The sequence below is a fragment of the Epinephelus fuscoguttatus genome, linkage group LG10 (genome assembly GCF_011397635.1).
Source record: "Epinephelus fuscoguttatus linkage group LG10, E.fuscoguttatus.final_Chr_v1".
NCBI lineage: Eukaryota > Metazoa > Chordata > Actinopteri > Perciformes > Serranidae > Epinephelus > Epinephelus fuscoguttatus.
Window position 1 is genome coordinate 41,131,902 of NC_064761.1, and position 12,405 is coordinate 41,144,306.

The window sequence follows — 12,405 nt, forward strand, 5'->3', positions numbered from 1 at the left end:
GCAAATAATGTTGAATTATCCCTCCAAAGTCTTTTTACATGTTTGCATTATTCTGTCTACCCTCTGTGACTTGAAATGTTGCTGTGATATCAGCAGGATGCTTCCCGGCTCTGTGATTTCTCTCCCCTCTGACTGAATTCAAACATAATTTAAAGAGAAAACAAACGTGGCATGCTGTGAGGTTTTCATTATGATCCAATACATTCAGACACACACTGTTCCATTCTGCGGTAAAATCTGCCTCGAGGAGCATTGTTTATCATCTAACGTCCTCGCTCCCCCTTCTCCTGGCTGCCTCTAATCTCTGTGTTTTTGTAACATGCATCTAATCCATCACTTCAACTGTTAAGACTTAAACTGCGCTTTTAAGTCTGATTCCGAGCTTGTGTAACAACAAGATTACACATTTCATACCTCTTACTGTAAGCTATTTACTGTCTTTTATTGATTTTTATTCCAGACCATCTTACCCGTGACCTTGTTGTTTGTGTTTGTGTCTGTGTGCGTCGAGTGTTTACACATGCTGTCCACACGTGGGGTCTCATTGTGAGTGGACTTATCAGGCTAGTCATAGGATTAGCGTTGATTCTCTCCCTGAAACTAGTGTCAGATTAACAGATACCCATGCGTTCATAAACCATCTGTAATGTAGACATAAGCTGTCAGTGCCCCTGCTATTGCAACTGTCTATCCCCACCTCAGATCAATGAGTGCACTTAATCGTGATCATATCACTTCCATTTATTGAGTGGCAGCTCTGTGAGCATCGCTGCTGCTGCTGGAAGTTCATTTGGATATTTAGGTGTTTAATCCTTTGGGGAAGTTTGTCACGAAACAGCGTTGGGAAAATGACACAGATCATTACTGCAGTTCTTCCTCATGTTGATGCACATGCTGCTTCACTGTATGTCGTGTTATTTGCCATCAAACTGATGAAAATGTTACTAAGAGCATGTTTGGTGAATCCATGAATAAATAAACGACAATAAATGACAGAATATTGCTCATAAATCATCTTATATTATACAATAACTCACGCACAGCAACAGTAATGTTGAATCTGTCGCTGGAGGGCTCTGAATCTCAACAGGCAGCTGAAACTGTCCAAACTCACATCAACACTGACACACACACGCAAACACGGAGTAATAGACAACTGTAATCTTAAAACAACACAGATGAACAGAGATGGAAATCAGGGGGTGGCAGCAGACAGAGAAGTTAGGGAGGATGAGGAGGAGGAAGAGAGGGATGAACGGATTAAGGTGGTCGATACTTTGGCTCTTCTCCCAGACTGAGAGATGACACTAAATCTGTTAATTCATCCCCCTCCCTCCTCTCCTCACACACTGTACATAGGGTCTTCTCCCTTCCGTCATCCTCTTGCAGGATAATGATACAACAGACACTTAAAGTCCAATAATTCCAAACGTTTTCAGAAAATTTTAACAAGCACACTCGGGAGAAGAAAGTGCAGGGAGCTTTAAATTTAGAAAGAAATCCATAAATTCACAGTAATGATGAACTTTAGTTAGAGTTTTGTGAGAGGAGGCGTTAACATGAGGCTGGAGCTCCTCCGCAGTACACCTGCAGTTATGTTCACAGCAGCTGCAACATTATTATGCACAGAGATGACTAACTGCAGCATTTTAGATTTAATGATCACTTATGTTTGTTTTATATGTAAATCCATGTGTGCGTACATATTTACATCACTGTGTGTGTGCTCAGGTGCGCACATATGTATCAGAAGTTATGTTTGTTTATGAGTCTTATAGCATTCATACAGAACATTTAATGAAACTACAGTACGAAGTCATCATCCTGTAAACAACTGTATTCATTATTAATAGATTATATAATTGTAGTTATGTATTATTATGATTTTCTGCATTTTTATAACGAGCTATAACGAAGCTGATAGCACAGAGGCAATTCAACAAGGAACACCAGTGACCAGCGCAGATGGACTAATGGAAGACAAGGGGAGCAAAAAGATCGAATACACAAGGAGAGCAGGGAGATAATGAGGGACAGGTGATGGCAGGGTTGATGAGAAGCAGGTGAAACGAATCAGGGCAGAGCAGATAATCACTACGGTGGGAAAACACACACAGGCAAGAAGTGAAATCAGACATGACACACGAGCAGTTAACCTACAAAATAAGACAAATAGGAAATAGACAAATGAATGAAACAAGAAAAACGCAGACACTATGGGCCTTTTTCACAGCAGACATTTTGAGTTGTCATTGTGGGAAAAGCACAGGTGAAACTGATAACATTAATGATGGCTCTGTCCCATTAAGAGTCCCAGTCAGGTATTCCAGTGAGCCAGCATGTAGTGTCAGCGCCCCCCCTGAGCAGAATACAGCCTTCATTAATGTTATTGTTTTTTCTTATGACATGTCAAACTGCACAACAACCACAGGTATTTTTTTCAGGAAATAGTTATTTTAGGATACTTTTTTTTTTTTCGTATTTGTAGTCATTCCAAACTATAGTAAATTCTTATTTGTAAAATACCGAATAAGCAAAGGCCATTTTTTCCACTTTGTTCCAGACTTTGTTCCAAAATGTCTCAACAACAGTGAAATATATTGCCATGAATATTTGTACACAGGTTTCTCTGAAGACAAATCCTAAGAAATCTGGCGATCCTCGGACCTTTCCTTTAGTGCCAAAATCAGATTGATATTTTTGTTTTTCTCGACCGCAGTGGTTCTTAACCAGGGGTCTGAGGACCCCAAAGGGTCTCTATGGTTATCGCCTCAATTGTAGTTGTCAGCTATAGAATTCTGGTCGTAATCATATCTCTGTCCATCCATCCATCCATCCATCCATCCATCCAACCATCCAGCACCCCAGACGTCCTTCTCCCCAGCAACACTTTCCAGCTCTTCCTGGGGGATACTGAGGTGTTCCCAGGCAGATATGTAATCACTCCTGCGTTTTCTGGGTCTGCCCCAGGGCCTCCTACCAGTTGGACGTGTCCAAAACTCCTTTCAACACAAAGGAGCCACGGCTGTACTCTGAGCTCTCTCTGGATGTTGGAGCTCCTTACACTGTCTCTAAGGCTGAGTCCAGACAGGCAGACACAGTTTGGAGGAAACTCATTTTGACTGCTTGGATCCACAATCTCATTCTAGCAGAGCTAATGACCATAGGTGAGAGTTGGGAAGTAGATGGACCAGTAAATCAAAAGCTTTGCCTTCAGGCTCAGCTCTGTCTTCACCATGACAGTCCGCTGCAGATGCTGCGCCAAACCAGCCAATCCACCTGACGCTCCATTCTACCCTCACTCATGAACAAGACCCCGAGATACTTGAACTCTCTGGCTTGGGGCAGTAACTCTCCCGACCCGGAAAGAGCAATGCACCGTTTTCCATGGCCTCAGATTTGCTGACTCTCACCCCGACTGCTTCACAATCGACTGCAAACCGCCCGAGTGCATGCTGGAGGTCACTGTGTGATGAAGTCAACAGAACCAACGCATCTCATTAATCATGTCTAACAACCCAAATTTTTTTTAAGATGGATGCCCCTGAAGCATATTCCTATTAATTGGGGGTCTGTGACCTAAACTGTATCAATTTAGGGGTCTTTGACGCTAAAAGGTTGAGAACCAATGCTCAGATGGACTGCCATGAAATTTAGTATACGTTAGGGTGACCATATTTTGATTTCCAAAAAAGAGGACACTCGGCCCGGCCGCGACATAGCCTACCTAAATGATACTCGCAGTTTACTCAAAGATGCCTTATAATTTTAATATATTTAAAGTTTATATGTATGGATAGAAAATTCAGTTATATTACAAAATAATATCTCTCAAAGACAGAAATTCAGATAGGCCCCTATAGATAGGGGACACATACACACACTAGAGTGTGGCTACCCGATCCGAGCCCAATGGGTCCTGACGGTAGGCCTACCTGACGGGTCAGGCCGGGTTCGGTCAAAAATGTATAAATTGTATTCGGGCTCGGGTCAGATTCGGTCAGCTTTCAGTAAAAATAAATAAAATCCTATTGTCTGTCCTGTTTATTGCTTGGGCACTGTTATTTACGTGACAACACCTGAACACAACACACACAGACACACATTGGCCGTTTGTTTCTACCTCTCCCCTCTCTGGAAGTCTCGGACCTCCAGCCGCCTGCCTCCGCCTCGATCAAACACTGAAAATAAAATAAAAGAGGGAGACAGGTGTCTCCTATTTTATCTTATTTTGTTTTATTTCTCCCTCTCCCCTTGCTGGAAGCCTTGGACCTCCTGCCTCCTGCTCCCGTCTCAATCACAGAGGTCTCCCTCTCCGCGGGGCACCCACGGTGCACGCCCGGCCTGTTAAATAGCCTGTAACCATAACAACTGTGTGACACAAACTCAGTGCTTTAGTCATTAAATAATGACGGGCTCGGTTCAGTTTCGGACATAACAAAACAGAATGACTGTCGGGTTCAGACGGTTCGGACAGAAATATGCGGCCCGTGCCGCACTCTAACATACACACACACACACACACATACAAGGAAAACTGGATTATCATCAATTTATAAACACCTCCCGGACGCCCCGGACAGGACGTCAAAAGTGGACATGTCCGGGCAAAAGAGGACGTTTGGTCAGCCTATTATACATATAATATATAGCATATAGTCTAATTCTCCCCTCACGCTTTGGTGTTACCCTAATGTTCCCTCTATCTCAATCATCAGGTCAAAAAATACTTTGGTTCATTACTATACACATGCAAAATGATAAGTAAGTTGAATGGTGACAGTTCCATCATCAGGACGGCAAAGTGGTGCGGTGGTTAGCATTGTCGCCTCACAGCAAGAAAGTTGCTGGTTATAAGCCGGGCAAACTTTGGGGTCGGGGAGCCCTTCTGTGCGGTGTTTGCATGTACTCCAGCTTCCTCCCACAGTCCAAAGACATGCAGGTTAACTGGTGACTCTAAATTGTCCGTAGGTGTGAATGTGAGTGTGAATGGTTGTCTGTCTCTATGCATCAGCCCTGTGATAGTCTGGTGACCTGTCCAGGGTGAACCCCGCCTCTCACCCAGTGTCAGCTGGGATAGGCTCCAGCCCCCCCGCGACCCTCAAGAGGATGAAGCAGTTACAGAAAAAGAATGAATGAATTAATGAGTTCCATCATCAGCTGCATGTTGTTGTTAGTAATGATTACCAAATTAAAATGTTAACATGCTAAACTAAGCTGGCACATATGGTTACCATTATACCTGCCTAGCCTCAGCGTGGTAGCGTTATCACTGTTAGCATGTTAGCATTTAGCTAACAGAGCTGCTCTATGCTGCTGTAGACTCAGTCTTGTATAAAATACTAATGGAAGCACTTCTGCATTATTTATTGTATTTTTTTTAAATGACCATTCTTTTAAATGCAGGAAGGAACTCTTCCTTCTAACTGTAATTACTAATTAATTAATTATAATTAATTACATAATATAATTAGATAATCCTGAATAGCTGTGGCCAGTCTCTGTACAGGTTGTATTTGTTGATTAGCTGCCACACACCTGTGACTGAAGCTGTTCGAGCCGCTCTGTCTAACAAACAGGCTGCCTGGCCATAAGGTGACTCCGATCGCAGCAGTCCCTGTCACCCATTAGGGAGACAGTTCCCATGACGACCTAGCAGAAAAGCTCACTCATGACCTTTTGTAGACATGGTTGTAATTACATTAAATTACACTGCATCTTATCATTGTCTGTTTTCATGAGTCATTTCCCATGTAGCTGCTGTGGCACGAATATCATCCAGCAGGCCTGCTGCGAGGAGCTATGAGCAAATACACCTTCACAGCTTCTTCATACTCCGACAGCGCGGAGGACGATGTTAAACAACCTCATTCAGGTTAAAATACTTATGTTTACTGTCTGTAGAAGTTTTATTCTTTGTTTTCCTACATGAACTGGCCTCACAAGTCGTTAAGGCCTTTTCTCAAACACGGTGGATCCTTCGTGAAGACGGAGGGAAAAGGAGAGGATTTGGATTTTGGGAAGTGTTGTGTGAGCACAATCATGCACATTGCTGTGGACTGCCTGCATCCTTTTATTTTCACGCATCTTTCTCCTCTACCCACACATGTTCTCTCTCCGGCTCCTCTCTTCCCTCGGCCTTTATGTGATCATGTTGCTTGGTAACTGCAGAAGAATGATGAGAAGAGTAGGATGTGTTCGGGTGCCTCCTGTGTGATGTGATGTGTCTTCACATCAGCTGTAAAGAATATGGTGTATTGTGGCCAAAATAACAGCCGAAGGAAACTTGGAGTAAAATATTTCAGGATTGGGGTGCTGTGTGAACCTAAGTCTCATCACTTTGGGGTTAGCGTTTAAAAATAATGAACATTTGTTGAAGCAGCATTGACCGAGGTATTTAATCTTCTGATTGCTAAGCAGCAAACAGACGGTTGGCTTTGGGACCCACCCTGATCTAAAGGAAGGTCGCAGTATAATGTGAAGTTAAATTATGCAAGAAAAGAGCCGAAATCCTGCTTTAAAAGTGTAAAAAAATGTTTAAAATGAAAAAGGAATCAATCAAATAATCTTTAATTTACTGTCGGCGTCTTTAAAAGCTCAAAGCTCGCCTTCCTGCAGCTGCTCTCTCGACAATTCATCAATAACAGTGGGCACATTCATTTTGGGGAGTATCATTGCATGAGAGGACTCACTCACTGTGGATTCCACATTACATTCGAGGTGGAGTGGGAGTAAAAGTTCAAACCAACACTAGGGTTATATTTCACTGTACTGTTATGAAGTCATTGTTGCAGAGACTGCCAATACGCAGCCTGTAATCTCACCATAAATCAAAATTTGAGATGTTAAATTGCTCCAGCGGAGGCTTGCTCGTAGCTCACACACTGGGCTGAGAGTGGATGCGGGGCAGGATATTAAATCATCTTTTATCTGGAAAACTGCGGTGATTAATTAATGTGGAGGCTGAATGATTGAATGAATGAATTAAAGTTCACACACACACAGTATCTCCCTCATCTGAGCAGCCATAACATCTGGGGAAAAGAGAAGACTGTTGTGCAAAAATGTACATGTGTAATATTTAGTGAACACAGCAATTAGTCTCAGTCATCCAAAAAAAGAAGAAGAAAAAACTGCTTAGCATTTCTCCAGAGGCTGTTTGCTCGTTAAAAATCACTGACTTGGTTTAAAAAAACAAACTCTTTATCTACATCTCAACAAACTGCAAAGATTTCCTTACCCTGGCTGTAACTGGTATCTGACTCATTACAGCATCTTTAGAAAAAAGGTCACGGCATGGTTGCTAATGACAACCCGCGAGACTGCTGCTCCACTCAAATCATGTGAGTGTGTGTGAATGCAAGTGTGTGTGAGTGTGTGTTTCTGCCTCATTTGTAGGGATCAGTCGCCCCCTGCTGTTTCTCACATTCTTTGACTTCTGAATATATCAGGTTGCCATGCCAACTGGAGAGATGCATTTCTGGAGTAAATTAAGCCTCCACCTGTGATCATGGAAATCAAGCTAGTCACTGGATGAATTCAGCAGCTTAAATATTCCACTTTTTAGGGTGATGGTGAACTAATTAGGCTTTAATTAGTCCAGTAGTTTTCCATTACTTCCCTTCATCTCTTAGACCAGTGGTTCCCAACTGGTGGGTCATGGTCCAAAAGTAGGTCGCAAGTCCACTCTGAAAGGACTGTAATAGCTCTTTTTGACAGTCATGGTCTGGCTTGGCCGTCAGCTCAGCACACCTCCTTGAAGGTGTGTCTTAAACTGATGACAGCTTCTCTTGACTGATGACGTTTAAAAGCAGCAGGCTGATCCACAGCTTAAGTCCCCAGTAATTTTTGTAACATGTTTATCTACAGCAGGGCAGGTAAGAGAAGTTTACCTGTTGGAGGTGAGCTGTTTGCAGAGGTGCAGTAAGAGCCTGTTGTCTGCAGCTCTTCATCAACATCTCACTGTGGCTGTTTCTGCTTTCACTTTCCTCCCTGCTGTATTATTAGACTTGTCTTTATTGAAGAAAAACTGCTAATAAAGCTCAGCTGATTCATTGATAACAAATTTCATTTCCAATAGATTCTTCACAGTAAAAGTCCCCTGTTATTTTGTTATAATAAACTACTATTGTGAAGCAACACAAGGAAATGTTGGGTTTTCAGCAGCAACTTCACACAACTTCTGATAAGCCCGATAGCAAACATGAAACAGTAAAATAAAGCAGATATCTGAAGTAAAAACAGGACGCAGGAGAGAAACTAAACTCCAAACCACAGAGATTCAGTTAGAATCGTCACCTTATCGTGGTGGAGGAGTTTGAGTGCCCTAATGACCCTAGGTGCTATGCTGTCTGGGGCATTTTGCCCCTGGTAGGGTTTCCCATGGCAGATTGGTTCTGGGCGAAGGGTCAGACGAAGAACGGTTCAAAAGACCCTTCATGATGGTTATGATCAAGGATACGTGTACCCGGCCCGGAGGTTTACCAGGGCCCCGCCCTGGAGCCAGGCCTGGGGTTGGGGTCCGTGGGCGAGCGCCTGGTGGTCGGGCCTTCGCCCATGGGGTCCGGCCGGGCCCAGCCCGAACCGGCTACATGGGTTCGTCCCCCTGCAGGCCCACCACCCGTAGAGGGATCCAGAAGGGTTTGGTGCAATGTGGATTGGGCAGCAGACCAAGGCGGGGGCCTTGGCAGTCTGATCCTCGGTTACAGAAGTTGGCTCTTGGGACATGGAATGTCACCTCTCTGGCGGGGAAGGAGCCGGAGCTTGTGGAAGAGGCTGAGCGCTACCGGCTAGATATAGTCGGCCTCACCTCGACACATAGTTCCGGCTCTGGAACCCAAGTCCTTGAGAGGGGTTGGACTCTCTCCTTCGCTGGAGTTGCTCCGGGTGAGAGGCGGAGGGCCGGAGTGGGCTTTCTGATAGCCCCCAGACTCTCTGCCTGTACGTTGGGGTTTACCCCAGTAGACGAAAGGGTTGCTTCCCTGCGCTTCGGGTCGGGAACGGGTCCTGACTGTTGTCTGTGCTTATGCACCGAACAACAGTTCAGAGTACCCACCCTTTTTGGAGTCCCTGGGACGAGTGCTGGACAGTGCCCCAACCGGGGACTCCATTGTTCTGCTGGGGGACTTCAACGCTCACGTGGGCAATGACAGTGGGACCTGGAGGGGCGTGATTGGGAGGAACGGCCTGCCCGATCTGAACCCGAGTGGTGTTCAGTTATTGGACTTCTGTGCGGGTCGCAGTTTGGCCATAACTAACACCATGTTCAAACATAAGGATGTCCATCGGTGCACGTGGCACCAGGACAGCCTAGGTCGCAGGTCAATGATCAACTTTGTAGTCGTATCATTTGACCTGCCGCCATATGTTCTGGACACTCGGGTGAAGAGAGGAGCAGAGCTGCCAACTGATCACCACCTGGTGGTGAGTTGGATCAGATGGTGGGGGAAGACGCCGTGCAGACCTGGCAGGCCCAAATGAACAGTGAGGGTCTGCTGGGAACGCCTGGCGGAAGAACCTGTCCAGATGATCTTCAACTCCCACCTCCGGGAGAGCTTCGACCGCATCCCGAGGGCGGAGGGGGACATTGAGTCCGAATGGGCCTTGTTCCGCTCTGCCATTGTTGAGGCGGCGGTTGCGAGCTGTGGCTGCAAGGCCACTGGTGCCAGTCGCGGCGGTAATCCCTGAACCCGCTGGTGGACACCAGAGGTGAGGGGAGCCGTCAGGCTGAAGAAGGAGGCCTACAGGGCATGGTTGGTCTGTGGGTCTCCGGAAGCAGCTGATGGGTACCGGCGGGCCAAGCGGAGCGCGGCGGCGGCAGTCGTGGAGGCAAAAACTCGGGTGTGGGAGGAGTTCGGTGAAGCCATGGAGGAAGACTATCGATCGGCTCCAAAGAGGTTCTGGCAAACTGTCCGGCGCCTCAGGGGGGGAAGGCGGCAACTTGCTCACACTGTTTACAGTGGGGGCGGGGAGCTGCTGACGTCAACTGGGGACATTGTCGGGCGGTGGAAGAGAAAAGAATGAGATCGCGAATACAAGCGGCCGAAATGAGTTTCCTCCGCAGGGTGGCTGGGCTCAGCCTTAGGGATAGGGTGAGGAGCTCAGACATTCGGGAGGGACTCGGAGTAGAGCCACTGCTCCTCCACATCGAGAGGAGCCAGCTGAGGTGGTTTGGGCATCTGGTAAGGATGCCTTCCGGACGCCTCCCTTGGGAGGTGTTTCGGGCATGTCCAACCGGGAGGAGACCTTGGGGCCACCCCAGGACACGCTGGAGGGACTACATCACCCGGCTGGCCTGGGAACGCCTCGGGGTTCCCGCGGAAGAGCTGATGGAAGTGGCTGGGGAGAGGACTGTCTGGGCTTCCTTGCTGGGGCTGCTGCCCCCGCGACCCGGACCCGGATAAGCAGAGGACAACGAGTACGAGTACGAGTACGAGTGCTACAAAACTCCTGAGAGCTGGACACAGAGAGACTTTTTAAGATGGCTTTCTCTCTGGTGTCCTGCAGACAGAGGTGAGGAGAGTCACACAACACATAGGCTTGTTTTGGGGACAGAATGGGGGTCGTCAAGGGTTGGCTGCGGTCGACGAGATGTCACCGCTACCCGCTTGAGAGCAGGTGACCCAACTTTTGGACCTACTCTTAAGAGGGTCCATCTCTGTTGCGGCTTGGCATGGCACGGCGCGTCTAAACTGACAATGGAAACAAAAATCAGTGCGGCATGACTTTACTCGGCGCGTAACTAGTAATGTAACTATGGAAAAAGGGTATACTGTAAGTGACTCGCAGATGTGTCAACACACTTTATTTTTAAGTTCAAATAATAAATTTGGAGCACCAAGTTTTTGTTCTAAAGTGCCCTTTCTTGCTGTAAAATGAGTGAATAACGGACAGCTACTTGACAGAGACAGCAAACTAGCTCGACGACATGGCCAAACACAAGTATGACACTGAATATATTGATGTGTGGACCTTGAACTAATGACTGTGGCGATATCTGGACCCTGTGGCTGGACCACTGTCTTAGCACATCTCTCTTACATCTCTTTTATTTCTCTTTGGATATATTGCACATATTTTTTTAATAGTATTCTATGTTTTCATAATTTACTGCAATTTTATTCAATATTTGTCTCTTGATTTTTGCAGTACTTGCTTTACTTTTCTTTTAATTTTCTCCTAAATTGTTCATGTTATGCACCAAAACTCCACAGCAGGTTCCTTGTATGTGAAAACCTACTTTGGAATAAACCAGATTCTGATTGATGTTGAGACATTTGACCTCTTTGGCCACTTGGGTGCTGCAACAAGCCTTAAACACTTTGACATATTATCCCTTTTATGTAGATGTGGTGAACTTGTTTACACAACCAGCAAACATGGAGCAACATAAACATTCGTTTAGAGCTGTTTTTCTTCCCACCTGATGACTGTAAGTGAGTCATTGCATAAAAATTCTCCTTTTAGTTGTTTCCCACCAACTTCTGAAAGACACACCTGGCTTTTTAGCTGCTCAATGCTCCACTACTGTGTGTACACTAGTGAGTTACTAACACCTTTCTGGTGCTGTATAGGTAGCACATGATGGATTTTATGAGTTTTTGCTGTAAATAACACCAGAAGAGCAGTGAGAGTGAACCAGAACAGTTAGAGAAATGAAAACAAAGATGCTATTAAAGAGTCCACGGAGCTGAGAGGAGCTGTACAGTAACAATAAACTTTGCAGAGAAGTAGGGTAATATGCATATAGAAGTAGTCATGTGGGGGTGTCGGTAGCTTAGTGGTAGAGCAGGCGCCCCATGTACAAGGCTGTTGCCTGTCCTGTCCATTAAAGGCAAAATGCCCTAAAAAATATCTTAAAAAAAAAATAGTCATGTGATCCGCCATCAAGATAAATATATTGATTATAGCTGCTTTAAAGGAAAACTTCACCCCCTAAAATGACCATTTGTTTATCACTCATTCTGTGTTATGTTGAATTTGAAAATAACTTAAAAAATAAGTAAATATAAGTCATATGGAACCACAGGTCACAACAGCATATCAAAACATCCATTTACAAACTCTCACACAACAGTGCAGTATAATCCAAGCCTCATTTATCCAGTGTGCTCAGTACTTCCCAAACACATGAGTTTTTGCGAAAACCTTAACACACACGACTCACTAATGCTCTCTTCAAAGCCAGGAGCTGCTGGTCTACTGCTGCCTCCATCAGTTAGTTTGTGTTACTGTGTGACTTTGGTGTTTCTAAAGTCCAGTTCAGAGAAAAGAGTCGGTTGAAACAGGCAGCTACTTGCAATGTGCTGCTCTGCAACGTTCAGACCAACTAGATGAGACGGTGTATCATCTCTATGCTCTGATGTCCAGCTTTTCAGTCTTATTTTGTGGCTGTATATAATTTGT